We start from the raw sequence: 19,963 nt of genomic DNA, 5'->3' as shown, positions 1-19,963 counted from the left end.
CATATGGCTTACGTTTCAATTTGTAAACCCACTTCATACCAATTGCTTTTTTACCAAGAGGAAAATCATATAAAGTCCACGTGTCATTTTCTATAAGTGCATCATATTTTGATTGCATGGTAGCAATCTTATTTTCAGAATTATGTTGTTCCTCAAAAGACAGAGGTTCCTCTGCATCACATAAACTAGAGACAACCAAAGCATAAAAATCTGATGCATAAGATGCATGGTGAGAACTTGAATGAGTACAACTAGACAATGATGCGTCCAATTTACTGTCACACAAAGTATGCACCCACCATTTTGGCATACCTCTAGCCTGCTCATTCTCAGCCCTTTCCACATCAAGTACATCATGTACATCTGCATCAATAATAGCATGATCCCTAGCATTTTTTGAAACCTCATAGGCTATACATTTGCCTTATTCAAATTTACACTCAATTTTTCACCACTTAAAAGAGGTAATAAATTGTCATAAATGTCATGTGCGCTTATATCATTGTCTCTAGTACATGACATCAAAGGCTAAACAAAATCTTCCACAAACACAACATCTTGTGAAACCAAGATACACTTTTCTGCAGATGGGACAACCTATAACCTTTGCTTTCAGTACCATAGTCAACAAAAATGCATTTAACAGCCTTATCATCCAATTTTTTGTGTTGTGTTTGTGGCACCAAAGCATAAGCTAAACAACCAAAAACGTGCATGTGATCAATAGAAGGCTTTCAGTCATGCCATGTTTCAGGTGGAGTCATAGACTGCAAAGCTTTCATAGGATACATGTTGAGTACATAAGTAGCACACATGATGGCCTCAAGCCAAAATGAATGTACTAAAGCTTAACTGTTGACCATACATTGTGCCATCTCCATAAGCGACCCATTTTTTCTTTCAGCAAGACCATTTTGTTAAGGTGTATATGGCATTGTACATTTGTGTTTTATCCCACGACTAGCTAGAAATGTATTAAACGCATGAGACATATACTCCCCCCTTCGATCTGAATGGAGGGTGTCCATAGTACATTTTGAGACATTTTTAGCCATAGTCAAAAATTTCTTGAAGTACGTAAACACTTCAAAATTAGCTTTAAGCGGATACACCCATGCATGCTAGGAGTAATCATCAATGAAAATCACAAAGTAAAGGTAATTTTCCCAGGACGGAGTTTGCATGGGCCTACAAACATCACTATGCACCAACTGCAATTTGAATGTAGCCCTAACTAAACCATCCTTTGGAAACTTTGAACACTACATCTTACCCAAAACACAGCCTTCACAAACATGCTTCACAAGTGCTTCAAGAGGTGGCAAAGAAGAAACAATATCAAACAATTTTTGCAAACGCAACAAGTTGGCAAAATTTAGATGCCCAAAACGTGCACGCCAAAGTTTTTCATCTGAAATAGCCTTTGAATCCACAACTGCATTTGCCAAATTTTTCCCACATTTGTCATACAAAGTGAGTCCACATCATAAAATGCCAGATGCAACAAATTCATCACCAAAACTGAGATCATGAATTGTACATCTGTCATCCACAAATTTCACAACTAAAACAAATCTAGCAAGTACATATACATACAAACGATTCTTCTTGATCCCAGGTACATAAAAACAAGCATGAAAGGGTTGCCACTCGCAGGCAATCAGCACAATCTTTCCAACTCCCTTGACCATATAAGAGGCATTGTTGGCACAGGTGGCTATATTCCCGTGAGGGACATCCTCGAGAGAGGTAAACAAGTCACAATGAGAGATAATGTGCTTTTGTAGCACCACTGTCAAAGTACCACACATGAGAATCTGCAACAACTAACATACATGCATCATGGACAGAAGGATCATCAGTTTACTCTGCACTAAATGCCCACTGTGCATCTACATCAGCATCACAATCTCCTTTCACTGAAGACTCTATAAGAGCTGCATTTGTAGCGGAACCAACTTCTTTCTTCTTGGCTTCCTTTGCCTTCAATATAGGACACTGCTTAATTAAGTGATCATTAGCCTTGCAATAATGGCAACATATTTTCTTTTTGCACTTTTCACTAGAAGTCTCAAATCTATTGTGTAATTAGAGTTTAGAAAGTGGTACTTGTGTTGTCAACATTTGTTTTGCTTACTGGAATCTTTTGTTCTATTCCTTCTTTCTCCTTTGTATTGCTATATATCAGTCAATGAGACTATGTAATATTGATTAGTCTTAACTAGCATAATTGTAGTACTCTACATGTAGAACTTTTGCCTCTTAGAGATAATGTTACTCTATTTACGCAGAATTTTGTAATTATAGACATGTTGTTGTGTCATATACTATCACTATTTAGTATATCTATTTGAATTATTTGTCTATATTCCTATGATCTCCTTTATACTACTCTATTATGATGGACATAATCATTGTATAAATCTTTTTTTCTATATTTGATCGTGGGTACTCATGATTTGTGTTTTATATAGTGCTCTAGTGTTTTATGTTGTATATATCTCATAGATTTGTTACATTAGAATATTGCTTCTTATTCTCTTCTTGTTGGTTTCCTGCATTCATCATTCATGAACCATATAGTGGTGTAATTACCCTTGGAGTAAAACTCTTTTTCAAATCAGTAGAGTAATGTTTAGCACTATATAGAATTGTTTACTTCTACATATTGCATTTGACATTACTAAAATGCTGATTGGGTGGAAAAAGCACTATTTATGCCTACAAAGCACTTTATGTACTTTTCATGAGTCCTTTCTTTAGAAACTTCTAATAATGTGAAGTACTAGATGTAGTTGTGAGCTACTACATAGACCTGTATACAATCTATCACAATTATATTTAAAGTATTTGCCTAAAACAATGCTTTATTAGAGCTTATATCTTCCAAGTGCTATATAACCTTTTAAGTACTATTTACTATTGTTAGGTATTTAAAATTCTCTGATTTTGTATATAGCCCTATGAAATGCTAGACAACTTTGCAGCGATATATATGAGAGATGGACGTGAAGAATGCTCATCAGGAACACACCTATATGAAGAAATCACACAATTGTGGGAAGACTGAGTGTGTAAGAAGCCCAATGGTAAACTTTACCATAAACTACCCTACTTAAAGTGCACATGTAATTCATAGACGACGACGATCGGGTGGGAGATATGTGTTTTAGAGGAGTGCAACAAGTTATCCTTTAAAAAGCATTGGGAAACAGTGAAGCGCATCTTGAGATACATCAAGGACTCAACTAGCAAGTGCTTATGCATTGGGAACCATGATGCATCTATAGTTGGATACACTGATTTGGATTACGCGGGTTGTGTGGACACTTAGGCGATCCACATTGGCTATATTTTCTTGCTCGCAGGAGTTTCTTGGAGATTATGTATCTAGAACTGCACTTCATCTTCCACCACTGAGACAGAGTATCTTGAAGTTTCTAGTTCCAGTAAGGAAGCTGTGTGGTTATCTCATCTAGTGGGAGACCTTGGTATACACCAGACTCCATTGCTACATTGTGTAGTCAGAGTGTGATTGCGTTAGCAAAGAACCCCATGTTTCACTCCAAGTCAAAACACATAGAGGTCAAGTATCATGTGGTATGGGATATTTTGTCTTGCAAATGCATTGAGTTAGTCAAAGTTCACACGGATGAAAACCCAACGGATGCTCTAACAAAGAGCTTAGCCTCAGAGCGGCTCGCGCATTGCATAGAGATGATGGGCATAGGGTGAAGCTACAGTCATGCTTCATGTTTTTGTATAGTTGTACATAATAGACCCTACATTATTTAGCCACTTGGGCCACATTGGCCTTCAAGTGGAAGATTGTTGGGTTTTAGGCCAAGTGGCCGCCAGGCAATGGCCGACTACCCATCTACATTGTTTGCTTATATAGAGCAATAAGGAGAATAGAGAGTGTCCACTCTCTAGAGCTCCACCCACAGTCTATGCTCATCCCCTTCCCCCTTTCTCTCCATCCCACTATTGCACTCCATAGCGAGTCTCCCCCCCCCCCCCCCCCCCCCCCCCCCCCCCCCCTTCTAATTAATTGGGCGGCCAACCCTTTGCTTTTTGGGCGGTCACCTCATTTTCCTCCCCACCCCATTTAGCATAAATGCCTTTAAAGTATCACCAATCACATCGTTGTTTCTCCATTAGATGATCGACATTCCAATTCAGCTAAAGCACTGCCAAGCATGGCATCTTTCTCCAACAACCCCCTAACTAGCATTCACACGGTGAATTCTCTACACCACGTCAATGATTTGCATGAGGCCACTTGCCTTTAAGGTGCAAGCATAGACGAGATCATTTGAAGAAATATATTTCCTTTGCATTTGGTAGAACAACTCTTAGCTTCCATACCACAACTACATTAGGCATATCCTCAATCAATGCATTCCAAGTGATGACAAGTTAGGATGAGAAGCCCTTTAAATTTGCTCGTGCTTTTGTAAGAGCACCACACTTAGCATACATATCAAGCCCAAACACCACCAGGCATAGCATTTAGCTTGCATATTGATGCAAACATTTCCAAGCACCCAAGATTTTGATCGAAGTAGTGTTGAGCACATCTTTAATTGCATCCACTTAATTTTTCCCTGCTCATAGTTGTTCAAAACTATGGAGAGAACTGAACTTGCCATAAGTTGAGTATTCAATGCCAGATTTGAGCCCTGTAAAGCACATGCTCTAGGCCATGCTAGATGCTATCACCTAGAACCCTATGAAGTTGAAGCAGATCACTCAAGCATGTATCTCAAGTTTGGTCTTAAGACTCTTGATCCGACCCCTTAAAATTTTCAAATTGCCCATAGCTTCTGCATCCGAACTCTGATTGACGAGCTATAAAGGCACGCATGGAGAGCGTGCCGAGCACTATGCTTTTGGACCACTAAATTACGTTTTGCCAACACCTCAACGTCTTGGCCTACATGCATCAAATCTTATTTAATGGCCCCAGAACTCACAATTAGCATACATTCCAGTCATAACAAAATTTTTCATTGGTCATAAGATTGCCAAAACTCAAAAATACATACAAATTCTCGTCTTTCATCTTGTGCCTGCAAAGTGACAAGACACTGCTACTGCTGCAGTACATGATATGACACTGAAAGAGAAGTTTTGTGGTGAAAAATTGGATGTGTCACATTTTAAAGTGTTCGGATGTATTGCTTATGTGCATGTGCCGGATGAGCTAAGAAGTAAGCTTGATGTGAAAGCAGAAAAAAATGTGTGTTCATTGGCTATTCTCGTGAGCAAAAAGGGTACAAGTGTTACAATCTTGTCACGTGTAAAGTGAGGGTGAGCAAAGATGTTTTTTTTTAATGAAATGGCAAGTTGGTATGTTGATGTGAAAGATGATTTAGGGGCTAATGTCAGAGAGAATGTGACTACAGAAAATACAAGTGCACAATCATAGGTCTTGATTGGGCCGCAAGGGTCAACTAGTGCAGGTCATGGTGAGAAGCCATGCAGTGGCAGGTTGGACGAAAGAGTGAGTCATGCTAACTCTTCAAATGTATCAAGGAAAGGGAAGGAAAAAGTGGATGATGCCCCTAAGCTGCCAAATTTGCGTGATGTCTATGATGATGGCGATAGCAATGGTCTCGAGCAGAGTTTAGATGAGGAGTTTGGCATACCCTCCGTGAAGACTCGGGGTGCAAGGAGGATACAAGTATGAAAATCTAAAAGGCTAAGAAATTATGTGCAAAGATTGACTTATGATAGTTATGTAGCTCGTCATTGTGCATATATGGCAAATTACAAAGGAGACGGAACCCACGTGTTTTGAGAATGTCGTTAAAGATGAAAAATGGCGGCAAGTTATGGATGAAGAGATGGATTCCCTTGATGCAAATGGAGCATGGGAGTTAGTACCATTACCAAAGGGAAAGAAGGAAATTGGATGTAAGTGGGTTTGCAAAATAAAGCATAATGTTGATGGTAGTGTGAGCAGGTACAAGTTTAGGCTTGTGGCCAAAGGTTATGCACAGACTTATGGGATTGATTATGAGGAGACATTCACCCCATAGCCAAGATGGATACCATTCATGTGTTTATTGTAGTGGTTGCATCTTAAAAATGGGCGTTGAAACAAATGGATGTAAAGAGAGCCTTTTTTAATGGAGACTTGGGGAAAGTCGTGTATATGGAGTAGCCACAAGGTTATGCAAATATGAGGCTATGTGACCTTGTATGTAGGTTAAAGAAATCATTGTATGGGCTGGAGCAAGCACTTAGAGCCTGGTATGAGAGGATTGTAGCATTCCTCATTTCATTGGGCTTTAAATATCTGATGCAAATCATTCATTCTATGTGCAGAGGAATGAGGCAAGAATTGTGGTGATATGCATCTATGTGGATGGCTTGGTTGTTGGAGGTGATAATGTGGCTGAGGTAGAGGATGCACACTCTCTACTTATGCAAGAGTTTGAGATGAACGACTTGGGAGATTTGTGGTATTTCTTGGGCATTGAAATTGTTTGCACATAAGAGGGTGTATGGCTGTCACAAAGACAATATGCTTTGGACATGTTGAAAAAGTATCGTATGGATGATTGTAAGTCAATCACGATGCCCTTGGAAAATGATGTAGGTCAAGTACTTAAAAATGCTACCATGTACTAGAAGATTGTGGGTAGCTTGATCTACTTGAGTGTCTCACGTCTCGACTTGAGTTACATAGTTGGATTGGTGAGTCAATTTATGCAGTCTCCATGAAACCACACTTGGATACAGTGAGGTGCACATTGCACTATGAGAGTGCTATCTTGGATGATGCACTCTTTTATAGGACTGATCTAGAGTTGAAGTTTTATGGTTACACAAATGCAGATTAGGTTGGTAGCACATATGATCGCAAGTCTACCATCGGATTCATGTTTTCACTTGGGAGTGTTGCTATCACATGGAGCAATAAGAAGCAAGCTATTCTTGCTCTTTTGAGTATAGAGGCAAAGTACAGGGGTGTTGAAGTGGTGGCAGCATGTGAGGTAGCATTGTTGGGATTACTACTTCAAGACTTTAGAGTACATGTACAGAGGCTGGTTGTCATCTATTGTGACAACCTCAACATCATACAATTGGCACAAAACCCGTTGTTTCATGCTAGAACAAAGCACATTGAGGTGCATTATCACTTCATTAGAGAGAGGGTCTTTAAACATCGACCTTGATTACGTGGCGACGAATGAGCAGGTTGCAAATATCTTCACAAATGCCCTTGGAGTGGAGAAGCTACAACAATTTTGAGTGATGCTTGGGATATGGGAGATGGTGTTGAGATTGAGATGTCAAGCTCAACGTGTATGACTCCTAGATGACTATCATCAACAATCATCATCACTTGCACTCCTTGGTGGATACACACATCTTTGCCAGTGATACTATAATTGTACTACACTGAGTTGGTCTACCTACCAAAGTGATGGCACACTTATCCATTCACCTCACTCCACTAGCGATCCATACTACACCATTGTATTGGCTTCCTTTTATGTTGTTATCGTTCTTTATGCTATGTAGACCTCTTAACTTGAGTTTGTGAAGAAGAAGAAGAACATGGTTTTGCCTCCATCTGTGTGTGTGTGTGTGTGTGTGTGTGTGTGTGTGTGTGTGTGTTTGCAAGAGCTCTCTCTCTCTCTCTCTCTCTCTCTCTCTCTCTCTCTCTCTCTCTCTCTACATTGTGTTTGGCTAGAACCATCTAAGACTGAGGGGACTGGAGTATGCCACCTTCCACCGAACCATGCCCTATATAGGCCTTGCCTTGCTAAATGTAGGAACCCCCTTGTACTGCATGTTCATCTTGTCCCTTGGCCTGCTGCCCAGTCTTATCCTTGGCCAGACTTTACTCCCCCCTTGGAGAAGCGTTTTTGTCTTCAAAACCAAAAGTGGTTTTATCTTCCTAAGAACAATAATGGTTTCCATAGTGGCATCCTGCATGGATCCAGTTGTTCGTTGTACCGGAACACAGTTCAAGAGGAGGTGCAATAGTCCCTTTGCAACCGTCTTGTGTAACCGGCCTATATTTAACATAGCTTATAGACTCCATGTAGAACTCACTTGAGTATGCTAAACGAGTTATCACAACGAAGATGTACCCAAAAGAGTACCTCTTTTCACTTTCCATGAAAGTAACTGGCTGACTAACTGATCAGCAAAGTATAATTCCTTGACTTGTTATCTTATTGCATCGGTAAACAACCGCACCATAACTAGTGTTCAAGGTTGAGAACCTGACTTAAACATGAAGAGACTAAACTTAGTCACAAACATGACTTACCTTATGATAAAAAACCTCCAACTAGAGCGATACATGCTTGCTAATTGGATTGTTTGGTGCTAACGTTACGCTCTTTGCATATCCTTTAGCACAAAATTACACTTATAAGCTACCTATCCTTTTTGGATAACAGTCAGTACTGAGGTTTGTTTCTCTACGGTTTACAGACACTCACCCAAAATGATTAGTAAACGGGGATCACAATGTCGTACATCATTGCTGAGGAATCAACAATGTCCTAAATGACCATCTTGGTTAACTTGAAAGATCCACAAGCACCCAAACCAATCCATGACCTCTATTGGTGACTGGTAGACCCAAAAGTAATCTCATAGAGATATTGCACATAGAGTGCAAAATGCTTCATAAGCAACTAATGTGATGAATATGCATGCCGCTCCAAATCAGCCTTTGCTAAACACTAGGGCTTAGAACACTTAGTGTGCATGCATTTAGCAAAAACAGATCCAAACACTACAAGAGGTTGTGTGCTCTGCTGACGCTTTTGGCGACGGAAATACACTGGGTTTTTATAACCCCCGGCGTCACTAAGAGCGTCGCTATTAGCGTCGATACGGAAATGTCGCTATATGCATCGCTATGGCAGTCGCTATAAGCATCGCTATAGGCGTCGCCATATAGCAACGTTTATAGCGACGAATATAGCGACGCTGCAGGGCCATCAATAGCGACGCTGCAAAACCTAATATAGTGACGCCCGAGATTAAAAAAAATTGGTGGCAGGGCATTGAATGCCCTTCCACCCATCAACCATATTGAATGTTTCATTTGTCTATTTACCTTTGAAAAAAAGTGCAAAGGTAAATATAGACCCAAAATAGTCACCCACAAGACAATATAATCATTAACTCCATCATCCATAATACGTATTGTTTGCAAAATAAAGATACAAAAATGACAAGCGTGAATTGATGAAAGTAAATCAATGACAATTGTACACAGCAGCAAAATCACTTGATTGTTAATCATTGCAAATGTAATAGTTACAAACCATTGTCATTATTTAAAAAATATACATGGTTTTCAAAAAGACGTATAAAAGTCGTCTCATGATACATAATCTATGACAAAAAGAAACTAATGCTATCTAGCTATGGCTAAACTGACGTCGTCTCATCGCGTCGAAGCACCGTATCTGTCGGATTCTGTAAAAAAAACAATAAGATAGCTTTTTGTGAGTATAAACATATAGCGACGTTTATAAAACAATACAATAAATAGAAAAGAATAAACCCTAATACTAACCATGCCACCGCGAGAAGTCAGGATGTCTATAAGGGCGTTTAAGCCCTTCTTGCCTGCGTACTCACGGTCGTACGGTGTGGGATCACGTGCTGTAAACGACCACTGTCAAAACATACAAAGAATCCATTATGTTAGAATTTCAAATCCCATAAACCCTAAACTATCGAACATAGATGCGAAAACACTTACAAAATCAGCCTCAAATGATGCCCACTCGCCGCTCCCCAAGTGGTGCGAGCTCCCTGCCTCTACTCGCGCTCTGGCTGCCTCCTTTTGTTGCTTCCACTTGTCGGGATTCTCGCGCGCTTCTTTCTTTGCATGCTTCCAATCTTCTTTGGCCAGCCAATCTGGTCTGCTCCACCCATGCTTGATTGCTTTTTGCACTTCGGAACGCTTATGCTTGCAGTATTCGCGCATTCAAACCTTCATCACATCTTCATTGAAGTGGTCATCCCGTGTTGGAACAGGAAACTCGTCATGAAGTATGTTGATGACTCTGTCTTTTAATTCATTCGGTACTTCACTCCAAGTGTTTAGTATGTAGTGTCTAAACACTTGAGAGCAAAGACCGCGCATGCGCGAAATCACCTTCTTGCTCCAAGATGATGCCGCCGCTGAAGTCGACGGAGTAAGACAAGCCCTCTCTCCGCTGACGCTTGAACCTGGGTGTCTCGGCAGGGGTCTCTAGCGGCGTGTCAACGGGGGTACGGACGCCAAGTGTCTCCACTTGAGTCTGAGCCCCGAAGCGAGGAGTGTCCACTGGAGTGACTCCTGGAGGAGTAGCTAGTGGTGTGTAGCTGCGGGGAACGACAGTCAGCCGCGCAAAACCTAGTGTCGATGGCGATGTCGTGGCTGGTGTCGGGACGGGCAAAGAAGGGGAGGGCAAAGAGCTACGAGGCGGTGTCGAGGCATAGGTGGCGCCACCCCAACAACAACCGCCACCGCCACTACTAGAGCGCCAGTGCCTAGACGAGTGTGAAGATCGTCTCGTCGACACCGAAGCTTCGGAGCGCTGAGGACTCCGAAATAGAGGGAGATGCGGATGGAGTAGAAACGCGCGATGGTGCGCCAGAGCGATGATGCTCCACGTACCACTGTCTCTGCTGGGGTGACAAAGAAAAAAGAAACTCCTCATCATCCATACCTACATTAAACACACGAATATTTAAACTTAATATTGAATGAATGGAGTAGAAAACATGAACAAGTAGAGAGAGAGAGAGAGAGAGAGAGAGAGAGAGAGAGAGAGAGGAGGTGCTCGTCGTCTCTGCTTATGAAACATACCTAGAGCATACGTACCTGGAGTGGACGCAAAGACCATTAAATACAATGATGGAATGATGCATATAAATACAATGACGTAATGACGCAAATACTTAAAGAGCCGGAGAATCGTACAAGAACTTGAATGTGCTTGTAGCTTTGGAATGTTCAAAGGCTAGCAACAACAGAAAGCGTTCTTCTTCTATTCAACTTGAGTGATGGAAGAGGCAAGTGGATAACTCTGAATTTACAAAACGGAGCAAAATTGTTCAAATACAATATTTATGGCTTTAAGAGATCTCTCGCTCATCCTCGCATAGCTCAGCATAACTTCCTATATCTATATAGAGCTCTCCGTTTAAATAGATGTCCTCTGTTTCATTTTGTAGATCCTCTACATGTAGATCCTCTACATGCACCCCATAGAGAGTAGCAGCTTGATGTTCGTCTGGCACCACCTCCACGACTTCTGACTGAGCATCTTCTTCGATCTCCTCCATTGATGCCGCTGTGATTGGCACATGATAGCCATCCGTGCCCTATGAGGGGCTACCTCTATGACGTACCACCAGTTTGATGCAGACTTTGTGGGATGAAATATCACCTGCTAGAGACACATAACTTACATGAGAGCTTCCAAGCACATAAATTCTAAAATGGGACTTTAACTATTTAGATACTTACTTGTTCACAATGCTTGGGTAGTATGAAAGTGTCTCTTAGGTTAGTCCATTTCTTAGTTGAATCCATCTCAAGAAAACCAGACTCTCCTCTACGCACAGTAGCGTTGCGACCCTCCATGATTATCTTGAACCATTGCACGTTGAACAAGTCGACAAAAAATACTCTATAATCGATCCTCAAAATCTCTTGTAGCGTGCCGAAGTAAGTGAGTTCTGCCACCATAGGATCTGCATCAGAGGACCGTCGTCGACTAGATTGTTCAAATTTTGCCATGATTCCACAATCTTGAGTAAAACGTTTTTTGTCGATCCGTTCCACCCTAAAATGTCGACCTTTACACCATGCTGCTGTGTTTGACTTATACTACAACCAACAAAGATTATGAGTGGCCGTTCAAACATCTAGAAAGTTACTAGTCGTACATTGCAAACTTACCTTGGTCGCGCAACCCCTAGAGTACTCCCACTCTTCCTCAGTCACTTCTTCACTGCCGTGTTGTGCTCTTTTCAATTGGTTGTGCAACCATCTTAAGCTCATGAATGTTGGTAGGCTCTCCAGACCCGTCGAATAGTGCATCGGTGGTCGTCTTCCCCGTCTCCACTCGATTCTTGCCCTTTGTCGCTCTTGCTTTGCATCCTCATATTGTGAAATCCACTTCTGCATGACTGGATTGTGAAGCATGCAAAATCGGTTGATTTTAGCCTCTAGATCTTCCGTCATCTTCTTCTCAACACCGAGATTGCACATGACAATTTCAGATATGTGTTCATCATCTATGGTTTGCCATAGCGTGTCCCGGGCTTTATCAAATCCGTCTACCCTCCAAACGTGCCTTCTGACGCACATATCCCTTGAGCGTTTTCATGAAACGTTCTAAAAGAAACATCCATCTGGAATGTACTGTGCCAGCTATTTCCACCTCATCAACTATGTGAACAAGAAGATGCACCTGAATGGTTAGCATGGTAGTAGGAAAATATTTCTCAAACATGCACACAACCTCCGCAGCCTTTAGTTTGGCAAATGGTATGGAGTCTATGTTGATCTCCTTTTGTGAGATCTATTGCACCAACTTCGCAAGTTTGTAGATTGTGTTACGGACGTCAAGAGACAAACATCCCTCAATGGAAACCGGTAAAATAAACTGCAAAACACGTGCAGCAATGATATTAAAGTCCACACACAAATTTGTTATACAATTCTCACAATGATATACTCCACTATGAACATACCTGACATATTTTATGCCAGTCGTGTGACTTCAAACCGGTAAGCTTTCCTTCGTTAGTAAAACACGTTCGGAGCGAGTGCATTACGCCAGTGGGGGTCCACAAAGATCGAATGGTCTCTTTTACTTTGTGTTCTTGGGCTCCTGTGAAAATCCACGGTGCTTTAGGGAGTTTTACGATCCATCGAACATTGTTTGCGGCCAATATTGCTCCATACGATCCACATTTCTAAGGTCAACTCTGGCTCCCAAAGTATCTTTCTTGCCGGTCAGATGGTCCCATATTAGATTACCCACATTCTTGAATATGTGCATTGGATCGAGCAAGTGATTGATCATGAGTCGGGGCCAGTATGGTAACTCGTACCATAGAGATAGTCTCTTCATCCCTGGGGGCAATCCGTCATCACACATCTCCTTCTGCTCTAACCATGCTTGTGCAGACATCCTCGGTGGCTCTCTTCCCAAAAAGCCATCACGTAACACATGATTCTCTGGAAGATACGCTTGATGACCTTCGTAGATTTGCTTCTTCAGTGAGGGCGCCCTACATGCATTCAGTCTAGGTCTTCCCAAAAAGCCATCACGTAACACATGATTCTCTGGAAGATACGCTTGATGACCTTCGTAGATTTGCTTCTTCAGTGAGGGCGCCCTACATGCATTCAGTCTAGGTCCACATGTGACACATGCTCTGTATCCGCTTGTTTGAAGCCCTACATGTATACACATGATAATAGATCAGCTTGAGAAAAATCAAGATTTACAGTGTCTTAGTGAGGAGTGTAAATAGATCACCTGAGCATTCTGTTAGTCCGGGATAGTCATGCATGGTCCACATTAGAATGCCTCTGATCAAAGCATTCCGTCGACCTGTGTGTCGGCTCATATCCACCACCTCTATGCCAATCCACAATTGTTGTAGCTCTTCCAATAATGGACGAAGATACACATCCATATTCTTCACTTTATATTGCCCTAGCACAATCAAGCTTAGCCATAGGTGCCCCTTCTTTGTAGTCAACCACGGGGGAATGTTGTAGTTGACGATGACAACGGGCCATACACTGTAAGATGTTGATCTTTGACCAAATGGATTTACGCCATCCATAGCCAGGCCTAAGTGCAAATTTCGAGCTTCCCTGGAAAAATCCGACCATGTTCCATCTATATGTTTGCAGGCTGCACAATCTGCAGGAATCCGTAGCACACCATCCGACGATTTATTCTCCTCATGCCATGATGCTAGGGCAAGAAATCTACACACCCACGTCTACATGATACTGCATGTAGTGGACAAAAACCCTTTGCCTCTTCTCTAGCTGTAGCATTTCACAACATCTTAACATCTTTTCACAGTAGATCTTTGTTTGTAGCATGCAAGTACGCCATTCTTGCAATGTAGCTGATGTCCGCTCAAGGCACTTAATTCTTACTCTAGATTTGACGGGATGTTGTGTGTGTGTGTGTGTGTGTGTGTGTGTGTGTGACCCTTGGAATCGTCATCTAGCATCACTAATTTCTATGTAGGCTCAATTTGCTCTTCCATCAGCTGAACATGACGGCTTATTGTATGGTAGTAGCAGTCGAACATGCAGGTGGAATTGCTTGTCCGCATGGACTGTCGAGGCTGTGAGCGCAGGAAATTTTCTCGCCATTTCTTCTAACCTTAAATAACCTAAATCTAATCTAATATAACATAAATAAACCTAAATCTAATCTAATATAACGTAAATCTAAATTTAACATAAATAAACATAAATTTAATCAAACGTAAATTTAACTAAAAATAAACCTAAATCTAATCTAATTTAACTTAAATAAACCTAAATCTAATTTAACGTAAATCTACATCTAACCTAATCTTTAACGTCTTTTGGGATAGTTTCCTACAACGTTAAAACTCTCTTCTTCTTGTGTGTGTGTGTGTGTGCTAATAAAAAAAGAAAAATGGTATAACCTTTCTATCACCCAAGTGTGGTAGATCGGTTATGCCATTTTCCTCTTGAATAACAAGTCTTGAGTTCAACTCCTCGTCGGCTAGATTTTTAGGTCTCTTTAATTAGTTTCCTACGACGTTAAATTAAACTCTCTTCTTCTCGGGTGTGTGTGTGTGGGTGTGTGTGCACGCCAATAAAAAAAGGAGAAAAATGGTATAACTTTTCTATCGCCGAAGTGTGATAGATTGGTTATGCCATTTCCCTTATGAATAACATGTCTTGAGTTCAACTCCTGTTAACTAGATCTTTAAGGTCTCTTGGGATAGTTTCCTACGATGTTAAGACTCTCTTCTTCGTCTTCTTTTCTCTCTCTCTCTCTCTCTCTCTCTCTCTCTCTCTCTCTTTCTCTCTAAATGTGTGTGTGTGCATTCTTTGATTATACATGTGTGTGCGCGCTCTCTCTCTCTCTCTTTTCCTCTCTCAATGTGTGTGCTTTCTTTGTTTATGCATGTGTGTGTGCGTTTTTTGTTTTTGCTTGTGCTCTCTCTCTCTCTCTCTCTCTCGTTCTATCTCTCTCTCTCTCTCTCAAAAACACAATGTGTGTGTACTGTGTGTGTGTGTGAGAGAGAGAGAGAGAGAGAGGGAGAGAGAGAGAGAAAGAGGGGAAGGGACCATGAGAGTGAGGAGAGGGAAGGAGCATACCTGGCTCGCCTTCCTCTCCTCGTGTGTGTGTGTGTGTGTTTGTGTGTGTGAGAGAGAGAGAGAGAGAGAGAGAGAGGGAGAGAGAAAGAGGGGAAGGGAACATGAGAGTGAGGAGAGGGAAGGAGCATACCTGGCTCTCCTTCCTCTCCTCGTGTGTGTGTGTGTGTGTGTATGTGTGGGGAGAAGAAAGAAAGAGAGAGAGGGAGAGCGTTACCTTGCTTGCTTGAGCGCACGTCGAAAACTCAGATCTGAGATCCGAGTTTTCGGACGCTCTCGATTTATTTTTTTAGCCCTAGCGACGTCGCTATAGGCGTCGCTATGAGCGACGCTCATAGCGACGCCTATAACGACGTCGTGCTTTTTCATTTTTGAGTGTCGCACTACGAGCGTCGCTACTATTAAGCACGTCTTGTAGTGAAACCTACATATTCATGATCATAATTGCCAATGCTTATTGGGAATGTGATGCTCCTAGCACACATGAAAAGGGAGTGTAAATAGTTTTGAAAATAAATTAAATACTTTCTATTGTAATCATTTGCAATCCTTGCTGAAACGTTTGAACCATAATAGAAGGTGAAACATAAGTCACTTCTAGGTACAAACAATGAAACTTTTTCATTAACAACACATAGCCTTGCTATATGCATAAACAACCATCTGTTAATGTTGTTTGACAACACTTGTAACCTTAACAAGTCGTTCTGAGTATCCAACAATTTTTTGCCACTGAAATTGTTCCGGATACGACGTGTTGAAAATGGTATATATAACGGATTCAACCAGCACCTAGGAACTTCATCACGACAAATAATTGAAATAGCTGGCGCCAGTGTCAATCTCAGAGACTCGTATTCTCCACATATGGAATATGTCTCAACTAAGGATGTCTAAAAAAAGAACATCGTTCAAGTACGAGATGTACTGGTGTGTGGAGGTAACTGCAAAGACTCTACGACGGGAGTGAGAGGGACCCTCATTAGCCTTGCTCCACACTGGCTAAATTGAACATGTTGTATCTATTTGACAACATGTGCCAAAATTACATAATACAGGAATGTGTAGTGGACACTATGGTCCAAAATACTTCACGCTTACATGACTTTTCATGTCTCTTGAAGAGAAAATGGATGAAAACATATAAGTTTATACATCCTGTTTGGAAAAGTAAAAACATATTCAGAAAAGAAACAAAACCAAATCAGATGCGTACCTGGAGGTTGAACATAGTGTTCGCTTACCTGTAGTCAAAGGCACCTGCCCAAATTTCTCGCCTATAATAAAGGCCTAGAAACACTATTGAAATTTAGTGAAATTCAAGTATTATTGCACATGTAAGCCTGGGTGTTGCCTTTGCAATCCAAACTCCTTGGTTAAAATCTATATTGTCAAATCCCTTGGTTAAAATTTGCAGAGAAATTGCTTAAATAGCACTTGAAGTCAACTTTAATCGTTGAAATTATCCACTACCCCTTGGCAGCTTGTGGACTTCTTTTGTTGAAAGTGCAAGTGTGAAGGTTTCAAGAATTGACCATCAATACTTAATAAGTGATTTAGTAATCACAAGCTGGGTCTTATCCCAAAAATGTACTTGTATAGCCACTCTTAGTGCTATAGATAAAATAGGAGATCCACTGAAGTTGGAATCATATTTCACAATTGGATCTTTTCTAGACTTAAAAATCCATAATCTTCGGTATTTGTGAACAACCATGCTGTCTAAAATGCTTGCTTCATCTATACACAATGCATGGCTTCTCCTTATGGTTGGTTTTCACAAGCATAACCTTTTTGGATTCATTCACAATCAACCCACTATGCAAGCAAAAGTTCTCAAGGACAACCATAAGCTTTTGTGCATCCTCTAAAGTGTGTGCTAGAAGCACTACATCATCTGCACACAACAAAAGCATGATTATGGCATTGCAAATAGTGACCTCTTCAAATGCCTTCTTCTTGCATAAAGTCAAGTATCATTTGTTCCCATTGATCGATGCATAGACCAAAGAGAGTTGGTGGCGATGGACATCCTTGTTTAACCCCAATAGTGCTTGCAATTTTTTTTGATATTCCTCTTCCCATGCACAATTGACACATCACCTTCTCAGAGATTCAAGAAAATGCAAGTATAAATTCACTTGCACTTGGAGTTCTTCCATCCTTCTTCACAAATTGTTAGGTGGAATCATATCAAAGGCTTTCTTAAAGTCCACAAAGCAACAATACAATCACTTGACTTTCAATCAACTTTCCTCCATGAGAATACAAAGAGTGACAAGATGATCAATGGTGCTATGACGTTGACAATGGTGCTATGACGTTGACAAAAACCCGCTTGTCCTTTTGTACGCTTGCCATTCTCTTTAGCCCAATCACTCAATTTTATCTCCTTTATGCACCCAAACAACTTTGCCATAAGAGACCCAATCATTATACTTTGATAGTTATTTACATTCTTTACATCCCCTCCTTTATGCAAAGGCTTCACCCAATTAGTACTCCAATCATAAGGCATACCATGTTGAAGTGCAAGGTTGAACATATCATATATCCAATCATGTATAAAATTCCCCTTCCATTAAATCATTTCTGGCTTGATACCTTGAAGATCTCCCGCTTTGTGAGTGGCCGACCTTTTGAGCCCACCGCATACATCCTCGATAGTAAAAGAAGAGGACATACATGACAATGAACCATGAAATGGCATTTTTCAGCATTTGGTTTCTCATATAGTTGCCTACAATGTTTTACGAGTTTAGGACTTTCAAAAATTCGACGTGATCTTCACACTTAAGGTGTGTAGTGCTAAAATAACACCCAAAAAATCAGTAATGGCAAGACTCTTGCTTGTCCATTAGAATCGATGGGGGTACTCAAATGGATGGAATTGTTTGATCTTGAAAGCAATCACTGATGGATTACAAACAAATGGCTCTTAGCCATTCCAAAATAGGTGGCTCTTAGTCCTTCAAAAACAGATGGCTCTTAGCCCTTCCAAAAACAGATGGCTCTTAGCCCTTCCTGTTACCATATCAACCTAGAAAGTTTTTAGTAAAATCATATCTAAATTCACCTTTCCCGTAAGAAAGAGAGAGAGAGAATGCTAGGCTAAGGAACTATTGTACTATATGCCCCCTGCATCTACCTTAGTGCAGACAATGGTTGTGTGGTAGCTTATCCCATAAGTGTACAACAATGTGCTTGCACAACGCTCTCGTAGAGAGAGGTACCATAAGTCACATCTTGACCCACCTACCTTGTATGTGATCATGATTGTATCAGGGTGACGTAAGTATGGCACTTTGCCTATGAATAAACATAAATAAAAAAATGTTTTAAGACATCAATAACCGACCTTGTCCCTGACAGAGTACCTAGTGCTATAGTGAAAGCATATACAATGATGGGGTGTCGTACAATGGAATTGTACTAGTACACAATGCATACATACCAAAAAATGGAGTAATAAGCCCTTGGCTTCAATGACATTCATGTGAGCCCCTGGTATACGTGCCTTGCACGATTACACTGGCATGGATACATCACATTGCATCGTTGCTTAAACTGTGAGCTTATATCCAGGTAGTGCCAAAGATGTGTGCCATTATTGTTGATCTGAAGTCAATCGATAATACCTTGGCACATAAGAGAAGCCTTGCTTTGCATGAAGTCTAGCAAAGCACTTTGCCTTGCACAATTGAAAAATCTTTTTCAATAAAAGGTTAAATCACCAAAGAAACAAGTATAACTTGGAATTTACTAAACTTGTTGCCCACTTGTGGCCAAGTTTTTGGTAATTTGCTTGAATTTGGCTCATAGCCATATGCACTACTCGAGTAAGTTAGCGTATATATCATATACGCCCTCATGTGATGTAAAAACATGCAGACATCTTGGCAAGTTTCCCCAAGCTCGTATGATAATAGCATATTCCAAACTGTGGAAACCGCGATGCCAAATGCCAAAAGAGAAGCCTTGCTTCACATAAGTACTCATGGAGTTCTGGTGCTCATAGCTGAAAGATAGTCTTGCCAATTTACAATGGCATAGTTAAAGAAAGTCGACCTTGTCGAGCATTCACAGATAATCAACCTTGTCAAATTATACAACGTATTCAAAAACAAAAAAAATACTTGCAAGGTATGTGCATCGTACTTGCTTGGCTTGATCTTGATCAACAAAAAATTCTAAAAATTTGCCTGGAACCATGTTTGAAAGCACGGTGGTAATGCGTGTGCTAGTCTCCACCCGACAGTGCTATCTTATAGCCTCCCCCTAGCTTACACTTTGTCCGGCCGTTGTCGTGTTGTGACACGTACATAGTGGGAACGCATGCTACAAGAGTTATCTTGTAATTTTTTAGATACATAATTATATTTCCTATAATGTACATATGCATATGCAAGTATAAAAATAAGCTTTCTATCTCATCTTATTATTTATCTCAAGGGTAATGTATTCTTACTTTACCATCAAAAAAATACTATGGGGAAAGTGTCAATAGATCCGCCTCTTTAACTTGGGGAAAAAAAGCATTGATTCTTTATTTCTACTATTTCATTATCATCTCACACCCTAGCTAGATCC

Source organism: Adiantum capillus-veneris, chromosome 17 (genome assembly GCF_014529385.1).
Source record: "Adiantum capillus-veneris isolate H3 chromosome 17, ASM1452938v2, whole genome shotgun sequence".
Lineage (NCBI taxonomy): Eukaryota > Viridiplantae > Streptophyta > Polypodiopsida > Polypodiales > Pteridaceae > Adiantum > Adiantum capillus-veneris.
The sequence above is the reverse complement of the archived record's forward strand: the minus strand, read 5'-3'. Positions refer to the sequence as shown.